The following is a 15,060-nucleotide window of genomic DNA, read 5'->3' on the forward strand; positions in this document are numbered from 1 at the left end:
AAAAAAGGGGCTTTTTGGATGATCAGCAAGGAAAAAATAAGAAAAGGAAATGTCATCACTGATGCCTCCCAGAAAATGAGTGGGAGAGAATGAGAAAGTGGGACAAATATTTTGAGACAGGGCTAACATCAGACAAAGCTCCTCTGACATCTCAAAAAGAAAAGATATATGTAAACTACTATAGCAGCAGAGAGACTGCTCCTGACCTCCATATTCCCCACTGAAAGTCTGGTAGAGCAGGTCAGAAGGTTAGGGTTCAAACTGCCATAATTTAGCAAATGATTGGTATGTCCTTTATATCATACATAACAGGTTTGATTTCCTGATAAGCAAAGTTCAAAGTACAGGCATACCTTGTTATCTGTCAAGGACTGGTTCCTAAAAGTGCTACAGTTAGCAACGATGGAGAGCAAAGCAACTTTTCCCCTAGGAATTAATGTAATGGAGGGCCTTGCTGTTTGCAGTGACTTAAGAAGTAAGCAAAAACTAAATAGAAGTGGCCAGCACATTGCTGCGTAATTTTCCATTTATTCCTCAGTAAAATTCCCCTTAAAAACAAGACCTCAACAATGCAAATGCAAAACAGAATTATTGAAAAATTCAGGTTGGAAGGGATATCTAGTCCAACACCCTGCTCAGAGCAAGGTCAGCTATGAAATCAGACCAAGATGCTCAAAATCTCTAGCCACTTGGGTCTTGAAAACTCCCAAGGATGGAGACTGCCCACAGTAATGCTTGGCTGTAATGAAAAATTGTTTTCTTATTCCAAGTCGGAATCTCTTGTTGCAACTGCTGTTCTCTTGTCCTCCTACCTTGCCCTGCTTTGAAGGACCTGTCTCCATCTTTCCTGGTGACCTCCTTGCAGGCACTGGGGGCACTGCTGTTAAGTGCCCCAGCGGTCAGACTGAACAAACCCCCTCAGCCTCTCCTCACGGAGCAAGTGCTCCAGCCCTGACCATTCTGGTGGCCCTCCACTAGATTCACCCTGGTTTATGATTATGTTTCTTGTATTGGATGTCCCCAAACTGGACATCCCTTGATGTCATGACTATTCTCCTACTAATACAGCCCAGGATGCTGTCAGGGTACACTGCTGGCTAATACCGAGCTTGCTGTTTACAAGAAAACATTTGTTCCCTTCAAAGACAAGAAGGATAATGTGTAGTCACACACAAGATAATTTGCATTTCCTTATTAGCATTTAAACGTACAAAAAAAGCTATTAAAGTATTAAAAATCATGTAACAAAGACTACTATAATTGCACTTCCAGCAGTTGTTTTAAAATAAGTACGATACTGGAAGAATACATGGATTTCCATTTGTCTTCCAGAACTTCCAGAAACTTCCATTAAGCTGCCTGCAGGCCATCAGGCATACTTCAGTGCAACTAGGCAGCTCAGGGAAGTTTTTGTTCAAAGAGCAAAGGATGGAAAGACACGATAACGGTAACAGCAAGCAGAGATGGGTCTTACATAATCAAAGGATACTAAAATGACTGACAGACAAGCAACAGGTAGGGGAGCATTACTGTATCTGTCTTCTTTCAAGTCTAAGATATGTGAAATATCCTTTCCTAAGCAGTGACAGTAACGGGAACCAAATTAACATTACAAAGGAGACAGTGTGAGGACCTCTCATTTAAGTCATCCATATGACTTAAAAAACGAACTCATCAACTGCATTTCAGCTTTAGAGACAACTATGAAATAATAAAATGTTGTATACTATACTAACTGGTTTGTTAAGCTGTAGAGATCCACATGTGTCATTTCCCAAATATGAAAGATACATTGCTTCTAAAACCTATTTTCCTGAAATGCACAAGTCCCTCAAATCATAGGAGAATCTTCTGAATATATTGTAAGAACAATAAACACATTTAGATGACAGCATCAATAACATAAGAGAATATGGAAGACACTCTTACAGCCCAAAACAAAAAGAAGGAGCTACAGTCACTTTGTGCATGTTCTTAAAAGCTTCAAGCAGAGTAATAAATGAATCCTGAACAGATACATCACCAAGCTGTTTGACACTAATGAAACAATCTCATTTCTCTTCATTTCTAAGCAGGAAAAACTTCAATGAATTTAAATTTTCTATAAAGCAGCCTATCCCAATAAATTCTTCAGTTATCAAATTATCCTGTATTACCTGCTGAGGCATGTGAAAAATTAAAATACTTCAAAAATGCAGTAACTATTGTGAAAAATAATCAGTTAACTCCAAGCTATCTCTACTCTTGAGCATATTTACTTTCACAACATACTTCTCTATTCTATCAGTCATCTGAGCAGTTTAACAAAAATTTTATAAACAGACACAACTTCGCCTTTATACAGCTTTTCTACTTTTTCTACCACTGAAGTTATTAATTTGAGAAAAGTAGTATTGTGGGAACCAGTTTAAAAAGAGAAGCCAAAATTCAGGTTTGAAAATAAGAAAGGGAAGTCAGAATTCATGAATTATGGGGATATTAACAGGCTTTGCAATGAAAGTTTCAAATGTACCTTCTAAGAAGTCTTAAATGCCATATAACTATCCTGAGAGACTACAGCAAAAAGCACTGAAATTTTTATTTATTTTAGTGCATAAGACTAATCAAGTTTTCTGTTTCTCTGCTTCCTCTAATTATGTCCAGCTCTCTTCTCCCTTCCTACATATCTTTGTCTTAATTTTTATATCTTCCCCCCATTTTCCCCATTCTCTCTCACCATCTAAACTATTTTTTCCTTCAGCTGAACTATCACAATCCCCGCAATAATCACATCTGAGAAATATAATTTTCCTTCTTCTTGTAGTAGACTTGAAAATAAACGTTTTCCTTTCAGGTCTTTTCCCCTGATGGGACTTGTAGACAAGACACTCCTGATCTCCAAATATTCCCTGTCGCAAGTGCATACCTGGAGACTATAACCTTTTCTTTTTAACTGTTAGATCGTAGCATATGAAAGTAGACTTCTTTTTACTGTGGAATAGGGAGAGAAAGCTCCTACTACTCTGTCTGTTCAGCGCTTTTATCGTTTCATTCCTGTCATCATCCATTCTTTCAGCTAGGAGCCCCAGAATATGACTACATCTATCATGCAACTAATGAAACAAGTGAAGATGCATTTCTTGTACTCACTGAACAGCAGATGGAAAGTTCCCTCTACCACAGCCATATTGTTAACATTAACTCCTTCGATAAAAGCAAAGGAACCCATTCACTGAACAGGATGTTAAAACATGGGTTTAACCCTTTCTATGGTTTACAAGACAGACTTTCACTAAATGGGGGCTTAAATATATCTAAGCAAAGTTAATTTTCCTTTAAAATTTAACGAATGAACTGTTGCAGTTCAGCCTGACCATGCTAATTGGGAGCTTTGTGTGAATACTTAGGTCATGACTGAAAAACAGTCTAGTTACTACTGTACTTAGTTAACCTTATTTTGTGTGATGTGTAATTCTTTTGCCTTCTTTGTTACAAGAAGGTTTAAGTAGACGGAGGTGTTTAATATTTTTCCATAGTATTTTAAACTCTTTTCCACTCAGCTCCATTCTCAGCATTCCATTCTTCAACTGCTAAAGTCTGAACCAGGTTGGAACCAGATTCTAAGCTTAATCTAAAACCACTTAATAGGCTAATAGTTCAACTTGCCTTAAGTTAAAATGGAGTCTGTCTTTCAGAAAACAAGAAAATCTGCTTGCTGTCAGCTGTTCTTGAAGTTGCAATGTTTATAGGTTCATGACACTGAAGCATTCTTGTCTTAGTAACACTAATGGGGCACGCAGTCTAATACTTTGATTGCTGTTATATAAATGGATGGAGTTTGGCCCATATTTTCACTTCTTTCCAATCTCAGAATTCCTGGTAACCATAAATGGATATTCAAAGGCAAGCAATAAAGAGGGTACCCTGTGAGCATGCATACAGAAAACACAACTTGAAGAGCAGTTACAGGCAAATTTGATTTCTGCTTCAGGACATCCACAGTATTGGTGACTCCAAGCCATATTCTCCACAAAAACACCATGAGTATGGGTAGGGAACCTCTAATAAGAACTGCAGAATTATCATCCTGAAAGCAACATGAAGCCGAAGGGTTTCAGGAGTTAAAGCACAGCAGTGGAAGTCTCGGGGGTCAACTTGTGCTGGGAACCATCACTGTGACACAGGGTCTACTAGATTACGAATGCCATTAAGTATTTAAAAGTTTTGAGTCTATTGACATCAAATGAAAGCACGTCAGAGTTAAACACAGTGTAGAACTTCACTGCAGAAGAATGAGGGAAATTCTTGTTGCCTGCCACAGTTAAAGGGCCAAACATTTCAAACTACAGTATGTAATGAAGCACCAGTCACATAACCTCAAAAAGGGTCAGCAATCTAGCATTAAAATAAGTCAAGAAGCTGACTGACTCAGCCATACACGTTAACAAATACTTCCTCATATCAGGCTACCCAATGCCTGTGACGAGCAGGAAAATTCTACTTCTGACAATCTGGCAGTCCTCCAGATAGGGGAGGGATCTGAGGCTTACATGACAAATCTGACCCAATTTCAAAGCAAAATTTTCAAGAATACTAGCAGTCCCCTCAACTTCTATGTAGAAAGTCTTATTATAAGAACTTTATTAGTTTTATTTCCATTAGCAGAATACCCACTGTTACAGGGTTTTGGGGATTTACTGTACACGTGATTCTGGTCAGCAAAAGCAATATCAGAAAAACACTCGGCAGCTTTCCGAGCTAGGAAAAAAAAAACCAAAACAAACTTCTCAAATTCATTCCTGATTTGTCCAAACTTGAAGAAAGATTTACACTTACTTTCTGTCGGTGTCTAAGGTAAAATGATCAATTTTGTGTTACATCCAAAGTTCTTTGAAAATAGCTCTTAAATCAACACTCCTCACTTTAATTATCTTTTAACTGGGAATAAGCAATCCTATTTACTAATGTGTTCAACACTCCTGTCAGTTGACGAACCAATTCCATTTGATCAGTTATTCCTAAGTGAGGAGATCTCATTTTGACTCTTGTTAGTAAATGATATGAAAATAGTGTCACCCCATCATTATTCATATAATGAACTTACAGGCAGCGGACTTAGTGAATATTTTTTCCTGTTTTTAAGTTCTAGGGATACGGAAGTGTAAACTGTCCTCCAGAGTGAAGCTTACGCCTTACAGCAGCAGATGGTCACTGCCATGGGAGTGAATATCTTAAGTGAAGATCAAAACCTCTTTTACTCAAAACAGGACCTTCATCCAGGTTTCCTGTTTTTGTCAAGGAGCTCACAAACTCTTTCAGAAGAAGATTTCTTTCTGAAATTTTTAATAACAGCTTTTTTTTTTTTTTTGTCAGTGTTTTGGACCTTTCAAGATGTTCATTTTCCCTCTTTAAAGCAGATTAAGCAAAAAAACACGAGTGTCAAATTTGAGAAAGTTACCTTCAATGAGAAAGCTACTAGTGGAGATGACACCCGTGGAGAAGTGAAGAAAAAGAAGAAATCACAGTATAGTTCTGGACCTTAGTGCTCTGTATCCTCAGCTTCATGTTGAAAGGGACTAAGCAGGAGAATGCAGGACTGTTGACTATATGCATGAATACTGATAAGCAAAGGAAACTGTCCTTAGACTTGAGTGTGTGAATGCACATATGTGGAGACAAATACCTAAGGGAATCTGTATTTCATTAAAAAGTTGTTACTTCCAGTTGAATGCTGCTAAGGTTTGTAATTCTTTTGGCCACAGCAAGTTATCAAAAAGCGGTCTGGGCTTTCAATAATGAAGAGCATTTTCCAAGAGGCCAGTCTATATATAAGCTAAGGAGAACAGTAAATTAGTCTTCACTTTGCTTTGTGCTGAATCTAGTAACAGCATATGAGCAGACTAGTATAAAGCTAGATCAGATACATTCAAACCAACGATGAACTATGTATGTGTAGTCTTAGATATAGCCAAAAGTTACCACAGAGATCAGCTCTGACCCACATAAAACACAGGACTTTCCTGAATTAATTCTTGTTGGAATTGAAATATGTAGGTAAGAGTAAAAAATATCTGCTTTGAAATAACAGTATTTTAGATATGTGTCAAATTCTAAACAGGGATTATTTTGAAGTGGCCTGTGGCTTAAACTGTTTGAACAATTTTCAAGGGAACTTTCAAGGGAAATTCACCACTTCAGAGCAATAAAACACATCAAGCTAATTCAACTCTGCCTGTAACACCAACACTGGGAAGCTACAGAATATTTAGCATTTTATCCCATCTTAAAACTGCTTCCTCAAAATAGAAAAAAATTGTTCTTTTTGCATCTTTGTTCCCTAGCCACAGAATGTAACACAATTCAACAGAATTTCCTTGTTTATATAAAATATAAACTCTTTTTAAAGCCAAATGAATTATTGGTTATTTGCCACTTACCACCATGCACAACATTATAAATTAATTGAAGGATAAAATTTGTTACAACTGCAGAATCATACCTTTTTCACCCATTATAGATGTTTTGATTTACTTTGTCAGTGACAAGAAATACCTTTCCCAAGTTTCCTTGCTGGACTATAAAGAATCACTTGCAGATTTGTAAAGTTAATAACTTTGACAGATTTGAGAAGTTATTACTTCTATGCCATATTTAGGTACTTTTTTTTTTTTTTTAAGTTCAGAACAACTATTTTTCTTATTTAAGTAAAGCCATACACATTTTTAGGATTTTAGGAATCAAAATTGTCATCACTTCAGTGTAATACCATGTGCCAGAATTTTTGGTACATTGTGCTACACTGTTGAGTCTGTGCTATTACCTCTCTTGTGTGTATTAAAGCTATACATAGCATTATTATACATGATGCTATATAATCCAGTACTTCTTTCTTATTAATACTTTTCCTTTACTTTTCAAATTTCTATTTACTCTGTTAACTTATATTCTTGCTAAAAATGACAATCAATCTCTCATGCAAATTATTCTCTGTAGCACACGGAATGAATTTAAAGACTGTAGCTGATCACGTCAATGTTAAAATAGGACAAATATGTGGCTTTGGCACAGTAAAGTCAAATCCAGGCCACAAAACTTTGGATTATGTACAGGCAACTCCCCTCTTCACCATTCCTTAGTATGCTGTCATTTACACTTACTCTACAATATGAAAATACAAACAATAATATAAAATCTTGCAAATATATTTACTTAAAACAAGGAATACAAGAAATTAGGCATATTTGAAATTACTAAAAGCAGAGACCAGAACTATTTCTTTCATTCAGATATTGCAGATTTACTGAATTGGAACATAATCCTTGACAGTTAGTAAAATCAACATCCACACCTCAAGTACCTTTAACTCCACTCTAGATAAAGGCATCTTAAATTCATTTTCTCTACTTTGACTTAACTTAACTACTGTTTGAGCGTTTTTCTAAAACACCACATTTCTCAGCTGTAACAGCATCTGTCATTCTTGGCTTGGAAGCAAGCTCTTGTATGAATGTGAGCTATCTTTTTTTGCTTCTTTAGAAATGCAGGGTATGTTCAACAACTGTACTGTGGACCTATAGGAATCTAAAGCATGTGTTTAAAGTAATTCAATGCATCTCTCAGATCACGATCAAATACAGTATGCAATATGATTAATAAAATAAACAGCATACTGAAGTATTCTGCACTCTTAAGACAGAAAATAGGACTGTAAACTTTGCAGAAATGAAAGTAATTAAAATATATACTAGAAGGAGAATTATAACATGCATACTCATTTATTTTTATGGATTTAATAAAGAAAAGCCTACTGCTATTGCAAATATTTTTGTCAGAGTTCATACTTAAATTACAACAACAAAAGTAACCATACTTAGTGTTCTGGTACTATTCTCCTATGAACTCAAATCGCCACAGTTTTAGTGGCATGTACAGATCCCATTCTACATTTCTCACTGACTTCAAATTAGTTTATACAGCTTCAAAAAGAAAAGAAATGTAGTGGTTGGGACTGTTCAAAAGAATACCAAATAGCAAAACAGATCTTAAAAAAAAAAAAAAAAAAAAAAGGGACCATTTGACATTGAAGTGACTCAAGAAGATAAAATAAACCTTTCTACAGTACTATTTAAAATACGTTTCTTTCACTCTCTGTGATTAAGAAATCACGCTGCCTTTTTTTTTTTTTTTTTGCTACTGAGTTTCAATACTAGAATTGTGTGTCTGTTTTTTGGATTGTATAAAAAAAAGATCTTTTTCTCAAGGCCTTCTCAAAATATCATTAGTTATATAAGTATTGTTAGTTCTCAAAGTATTATTATTAGCATGCAATAAAGATGACATTTCTGAAATTGTAATGTGATAAAATGACAAAAATAGCAAAGAAGAGGTAGGGCTAGAACTCTGATTTTTGTCAAGATCTAGAAAACCACAGGCATCAGTGTCATATAGGCAAAACTATTCTTCTTTCATCTGGCATAATCACATTTCAGTTACCTTTTAAAATTTCTTTTTCTTATTTTAGAAGATCATCCTTCATTATATTCCCTCCACAGATACACAAACTTAATTTTTATTTTGGAAAATATATCATGGTTCTAATTTTCAAACAAATTTAGTTCAGTAATTCAGAAGATTGTTTTTAAATGGTTCATTTACTATTTTAGCATTAACGTGGCAGTAACAGAAAATGACTACTTTCTAACCACATTTAAAGATCATCAAATTGATATGAAATGCGCACACAAGCAAAATCAATGAAGATTTTTTTCAGTGATCGTACATTTACATACATAAATTTATCCGACTGTCATTTCATAGGAACGTTCTAGCACACCAATAAATACTCTAAGAGTTTGTAATATGAATCATATATTATAATTTCTATTGCTGGCATCTTGGCATGAATTTGAATATACAAAGATTTATTTTGTAGGGTGGTAAGTGGAGTAGGAAGGCCAAGGCAAAGAAGTACAAAAAGTGCTGGAACTGTAAATATTATGGAAAAATAAGTACTAATATTGTAAGAGAGAATTTAAGTGATGCTTAAACATGTCTAATCATTTCACAGACAAGCTGTTATATATATAGGTAAAATAATAAACTGTAGCAGGCAAGTAAAAGGTAAGCCTATTGTTTGAGCTGTAACAATTTATACTATTCTCTTCCTAAAATTCGGTGTATATTAAAAAGGCATTCTTACAGATGAAGCATTTTCTGTTTAACAGGACACAGAATGATAGTCCATATGACTAGCGTTTAGCAAAACAAATATGATTAAAGCCTATATATTTCTACAATTTCTACAGAAAAGTAACATTAATCAACAATTTCATAACAAATCTGGTAGCTGCTAAATAAAATATACAGAAGATTTAAAACTTATGCAAGTACAAGAACTACAGAGAAACCTGTGTGATTTGTTTTATGCTTTTTCATAACTAGCTAATACAGAAAAAAAATAATGCTTTGACAGGTTTGTATGAACCATTAAATGCTAAGAACAAGGAATCAACTTGCAAGTATTTGCACTTTTGACAAATGTTATTTTTCCCCCGCAATTCAGTAATGCAAGTTCACATTGATTAGTATCATACACCAGAGATAAAACAATAATTTTTGAAACCTACTTAATTTCTTTTTTAAGCAATTCAGGTTTTGTATGCTATTGATACATCAAGGAATAGCTGAAGATTTGAAAAAAAAAAATTAAAAATATAGACTAAAAACATGTTTCAGGAATTATTGCTTAGGCAATCATATCACTTCTCAGTCTAAAGAATGTTGTAGGAAAGGAAGGTGGGACAGGAAAATAGAAATAAAATCTACTTACAGCCAATCTACTATTATCTTACTGACATAAAACTGGTTTGTATCTCACATCAAGTGAATTTTGTTACATCTAATTCTAAAATGCTGCAAACGCTTCCTTTATGGAAGTGCTGTAGGGTTTAAGTTTGTAGAGATTCGTTGACATTCATGTGACATTATCTTTTATTGTATCATCAGACTACTACTTACAGCTTCTACATTAAAGACTCCATTGTTTGCTTAGATTATATAGTTCATTGCTACATGCGCTGTGTACATTTAAGACCACTAAGAAATTGCAAAGAGGACAGAGCCAGGCTCTTTTCAGTGGTGCCCAGTGACAGAAGCAGAGGCAATGGGCACAAACTGAAACACAGGAGGTTCCATCTGAACATCAGGAAATACTTTTTTTTTTTTTTTTTTTTACTGTGAGGGTAACTGAACACTGGCACAGGTTGCCCAGAGAGGCTGTGGAATCTCCATCCTTATAGTCAAAAGCTGTCTGGACTCAGTCCTGGGCAACAGGCTCTAGGTGGCTCTGCTTGAGTGGAGTAGTTGAATCGGATGACCTCCAGAAGTCCCTTTCAACCTCAACCATTCTGTGATTTTGTAAATCAGAGTTTAGAAAGGCTTAGGCATTTATCCGTAAGTTAGGTCCCCAGTATGACTGGTAGAAATCTAGTCACTGCAGTCAAAGGGTTATAAAGAGAACCCTTTGCAGCCCTGAAGCAGCAACTTTTATTTGGTCAGCTGAATGGTTCGCCAAACCCCATTTATTATGCTTACTAAGTTTCCACTTACTATAATGATATCTTAGATGCTTGCAACTCCTTTGTGATACCCATGCTGAGTATACCTACATTTAGGTGAGTTGTATCTCATGTTGAGTACTTGGAGCAAAAAGATTGCACATCTTCCAGAGTGATGTGCCCCTTTAATATGCTGGAAAGTGTGATTCTTACATTAGTAGCATAATCACGAAACCAAATAAGAGTGCATATACAAATCCACGACTCAGAGCGGGGCTAGAAAACTTAAGGTGGTGTCTCTTTTCATCCAGACACTTAGAACACAGAACAGACCGAGGAAAAGAATCTAGATTCATTACATGATATCAGGATAACTAAACTGCTAACATGATCCAACTACGCAAAAGACATACAGTTCCAGGAATCACTAAGGTACATCTAGTGGAAATGATGTTATCATACAAGATAATTTCCTGCTCTATCTGAAACATTGTTCAGAATTCCAGTTATCTGCGTTGAAGGAAGGTCAAGATTAAAAGAAATGGTACTTGTATATTCAAGAGAACAAGGAATCTATCCCATGAGAAGTCAGATAATCTACAGACTAGGAAAATAAAGTCTGACTAAGATTTTAAGAGGGCAAAACAACAGATATTTAAGGACTAATGCTGGCACCAGAACTCCTTGTTACAAACCAGGAGAAAATAATCTTAGAACAGAAATTAAAATTCTATCTGAACATGACAACTAGAATAGCTTCCACTAGGAACAGTAGAGATCAGAGTTTAATTTATGAAAAGATGGTTACATAAAATGACAAAATAAGCAATGATCCAAAAGGCTCACTTGCAAAATTATGTTTATAAACCTTATAGGTAACCACTTTATTACCAATATCCACATTTGTAGGTTTGGGGTTTTTTTTTGTTTGTTTGTTTTTTTTTAATAATGGAAAAAGAAATCCAAAAGGCAATTAACATTGCTAAAAAAAGTCTAAAAGTTATCTTTTGATTGCATTTTTATAATTTTTTTGAGGATCTGAATGATTGGCTTTCACCAAAAACTCCCCCAAATTTGCTTCTTTTTCCTCTTTCGTGGCATTTTGCTTAACTCATGCATTATGTATATCAACACTTGTTGCAAATAATTCTGGGCAAAACAACATAACTTCCAGGTAATACCAAAACTTGTTTAAATAATTAGGGAGACTGAAAGGGAAAGGACAAAGGTCTTGAACTTCCTGGGCGAGTGCTCAAAGCACGTTACAAAAGAGGCAAGCTTAGCCATTACCTCCTCTTATAACAGTGTTCTGAAGTGAACTCAATGCTTTTGAATGAGTTAGCCATGATCTAATAAAAACAGGCCCTTCAGGGACTTGAACAGAGTTCAAGCACCTCCCTACCCATATCAAAATAAGCACTTAGCTTTCCAAACCAGGAGATTTCCGAGCACGCACAGGGACATCTACCTAGATGTGCTCCAACTTGGAATGCAAACTGATTTTAAGTGCCTCTGAGGTTAGGTGGTGCTTGAGAACAGGAGGTATTGGTAAGACTTCAGTGGACTCTAGTCAAGGAAAATCTGCCCTCACATATCACTATGACAACCTGCTGGAAAGCCATTAACAAGTGCAAAACCTGTACTTATCAACCATATATTACATTATAAGTACAGTTATTGAATATTTTGTTTAATGGTGCTGCCACATTTAGTCCCCAAGAGACTTACATGCATTTTATACTACAGAAACGGTATGGTATATTATCCAATTTTTGTCTCTCCTTTGCCCCCTTTTTTCTAAAAAGACAAATGCAAGCTTCCTCTTCATTTGGGTGTGGTAACCCTTCTAAGAGTTACTGCAAGATAGCGAAGATTGAAAATTTTGAAGGAGCATGGTACCTTCCTACCTTCTGTAGTTTCATTAACCAGATCTAATCCCGTGTACAATCACAATTCTAGACCTACATAATCTCAATGAACTTCTGTCAATCAAAATCCTTCCTAGTCACGGAAGACAGCAGAGTGTATAAAAAAAAAAAAGAAAGAAAGAGTGCAGAACATAAAGTATATCATACTTCATAAAAAACACATTTGATTTTATGACCAGCATTTGACAAACACTTAAAGACTAAAAGATTCTGCATTGGAAAAGGACTCAATAAGAACGATGGTAAAGCATAAAAGCTCCAAAACCCCCACACATTTGTGAAAACAGTCTATGCTGAACTCACTTAGAAAAGACAGGTTGACTTACCTCACCTCACTTCAGATGTTTACAACATAGGTATCTACATCTGAACCTGATGTAGACTCCCTTTATAAGTCAATGGAAAGAAAGAAATACCTTATAGACAAAATTTCATCCCACCACAGGCATTTAAAGTTAGACAAGATAGATGCCAGCCACAGTAAAAGCTGTACTGAAATCCACGTTGCATTTACTTACTTTTCTCAGAAACCAAGGTTTCAATGCTTCCAAAGTCTAACAGGATATTACATTAAAAGAAACACTTCAAGAAGATCACAAAATTCTGGAACAGTGGTATTAACAAAACTGAGATCTCTGAAAATGGATGTTCAAGGGTTTTCAGTGCTAGAACCGAAAGGATATGTTTACCTTACCTGAACAAAATCACAGAATCACAGAATTATCAGAGTTGGAAGGGACCTCTAGAGATCATCTAGTCCAACTCCCCTGCTAAAGCAGGATTGCCTAGAGCACATTACTCAGGACTGCATCCAGGCGGGTCTTGAAAATCTCCAGAGAAGGGGACTCCACAACCTCCCTGGGCAGCCTGTGCCAGTGCTCTGTCACCCTCACCGTAAAGAAGTGTTTCCATGTATTTGAACGGAACTTCCTGTGTTCCAACTTGTGCCCATTGCCCCTCGTCCTGTTACTTGGAACCATTGAAAAGAGCCTGGCTCCATCCTCCTTCAAGCCACCCTTTAGATACTTGTACGCCATAATAAGGTCTCCCCTCAGCCTTCTCTTCTCCAGGCTAAAGAGTCCCAGCTCTCTCAGCCTGCACATCAAATAAATTACCATCAGTAAGATTGAGAGTTTCCACCTCTGCAAATAGCTATACAGAAGTAACTGGATGGGCAGAATGGAAAAAAATGGACTCTGCCACCACCCCCAACACATTGCCTTCCACTGACTAAACTCCTTCAAATAACTGTTTTATCTTTGCCTGGCTTAGACCACTCTTCCAAAGAAAGACTGGTAAACTGCACTATATATTCTACACTCGGATGAATCTCACTCAGTAAAGTTTTCATGACTTCTCTTCTATCTCTTTTTTTTTTTTTTTTTTTTTTAAATTTACACTATGCCTTTCCCCACCTCTCATCTTTATTACCTTTCCTCTTTTGCCCATCATTAATCTGCAACAATCTCTACAACAATTTAGACATAATGGAAGAAGAATGTATTTGTATTTTTCTGACAAAATAATTAAGACTCTCAATCCCCTAAACTAACTTCTCTCCCTCTTTTTTTTTTTTTTTTTTTCAATTTTTCCTTGATGAAATGTTAATATGTTTAAGACCAACTGGGGAAGGAGGGGTGGGGGAAAGAAGGGTTTTGAAATAGGTTTCCTTTATCTGTTATAGCACAGAACTAAGGGAAAAGAGATTCCAGGAAATCTTTAAGTGAAAGACTTAATAATCCAAGTTTTAAATGTTTTCCCCATCTTTTTCTGAGTCCATTAAAAAGCCAAAGAAATTTTTAAGGGTGGTAATTACAACTTACTGATAACATGGTGTTGCGTCGTGGACAACATACAGATGGTTAAAGTTAGAACAGAATAATCATGGAATTGCAAAGTTTTCCCTACCATGCATATTAAACTGCCAAGACAAATGCTGCCAACAATTGGAAAAAATTTAGGGTGGTATTCAAATCCAGACTGCAGAAACGTGAGTGTGCCTAAGCATAGGTATCAAAATGTGAATAAAATATCTAAGGTTGCATTATAATAAATGTTCCAGATATCAGGAAGACAGGACAAAAGTCAAAATAAGAAATATTCTTAAAGTAATAGAGAAATGAAAATAAACTTTCTAACAAATGGAACACTGGTGATTTTAAGTTGGTTTTTTTTTTGTTTGGGTTTTTGTTTGTTTGTTTGGGGTTCCTCCCCCCCCCCCCTTTTTTTTTTTTTTTTAAATCTAAGAATGCATGGTCTGCCTCTCACATGTTTCCCCCACTCCAATCCCATTACTCATAAGCTCTTTTTAATCATACAAACTATTTAGTCTTGAGTTCAATTCTAATTTTTGAACTGTTAAGGCAACATATTAGGAAAGAGATTAAAGCCAGGAATGGTATATATAACCTTAAACAAAATCATATTAAACCAGAGGTGGTACTAGATTCATTTTGAAAAAGTTGCAAAATTGAAAAACTGTAAAATAGCGTGAAATTTTGCAAAATTCAGTTCATATACCTAAAGAAAGCTATCACTTGCCTGGCTAAAATACTCCATTTATAATACTTTGCCTATACACCTTAAGGCTTTTTTAC

At 35.7% G+C, this 15,060-nt stretch overlaps 1 protein-coding gene across 1 annotated transcript in view; it reads right to left on the reverse strand.

Moving 5' to 3' along the window:
- Nucleotides 1–15,060, reverse strand: part of PIBF1 (progesterone immunomodulatory binding factor 1) — a gene marked incomplete at its 5' end in the record, with an annotated part of 123,902 nt that overhangs the window by 65,313 nt on the left and 43,529 nt on the right. The gene's annotated exons all lie outside the window — the stretch shown is intronic.

Source organism: Vanellus vanellus, assembly GCF_965231255.1.
Source record: "Vanellus vanellus genome assembly, chromosome: 1".
Taxonomy (NCBI): Eukaryota; Metazoa; Chordata; class Aves; order Charadriiformes; family Charadriidae; genus Vanellus; species Vanellus vanellus.